The sequence below is a fragment of the Chaetura pelagica genome, unplaced genomic scaffold (genome assembly GCF_000747805.2).
Source record: "Chaetura pelagica isolate M959 unplaced genomic scaffold, ChaPel_1.0 scaffold101, whole genome shotgun sequence".
Lineage (NCBI taxonomy): Eukaryota > Metazoa > Chordata > Aves > Apodiformes > Apodidae > Chaetura > Chaetura pelagica.
In genome coordinates this window covers 2314005-2315062 of record NW_009952564.1, presented here as the reverse complement: position 1 = coordinate 2315062, position 1058 = coordinate 2314005, and positions in this window count along the sequence as shown.

Genomic DNA, 1058 nt, shown 5'->3' with positions numbered 1-1058 from the left:
GCTGAGCGTGTTCGCCGAAGGGAGAAACACGAGTCCTCAGGTTTCTCTGCCGCGGGTGCAAGGAGGGATGGGTCGTGGTGTCCTCTCCGGGAGGTGCTGGGGCCGGGGCTGCCGTTGTCTTCGCCTGTTTGAGATTTCTGCTGCCTCTCTCCGTGTGGGAGCGAAGCTGCACGTGCTAGGACGTGTCACAGGGGTACCTGTGCAGAACTGGCTAAAGCACAGTTGTGGGGAGTTATTTCCTGGAGTTTCAGGGGTAGCCCTGAAAAGATACCTTTTTTCCTAGGTGTCTTGAAAAGCAAGACTTCCAAACGGCATTTTTTTTTTTGCTGGAACGCGAGTCACAGCAGTTTGATTCATGCAGTATTTGTCCTTGCTTAGAGCTCTGTGTCTGCTTAGAGCAGTGTCACAGCAAGTGCAGCTGGCAATGAACAGCTGTTACTTACACTGAAATGAAGATGAAAGAAAGCCGAATATGTTACATGTTTTTAATTCTGAATGTTTCGAGGAGGAGGGGCGTGGTTCAGGAGGCTTTTTTGATAAGTATTAGAAAATATTTATAAATATTTGGGGCATTTTCAATCAAAAAAAAAAAGTTCTAAGCTTTAAAAATATAGGAAAGAGATATGGAAAATAGGACTTCTCCATCCCCTACATTCTCAGCCACTCATATTTCATACCTTTATACTGATGATTCAGTTGTATTAATAATTTCTGTATTAAAGCAGTGTTTTCAAAGTGTCAACAAGAAGAAAGTCCATAATCTTTAAAGGCCACATATCACAAAGAATACCAAAGTTCACTACATTAAGTTCAATATATTCCACGTGTAGATAAGAGCTGAACTCTTGTTCCTGTAACAAGCATGTAACCTGAAAAAATAATTTTGCTTTGTTCCATTTTTTAAATTAGGATTCCCTGGATGAAAAAAATAATAATAAAAAACCATAAAATGTTTAATTTTATGGGGTGGTTTATGCTGAAAATGTTTTATGTTAAGTGACATATGCTATAACAGCATTTCATTAACATCTGAAATACTTAGATACAGGGTGTTCAGT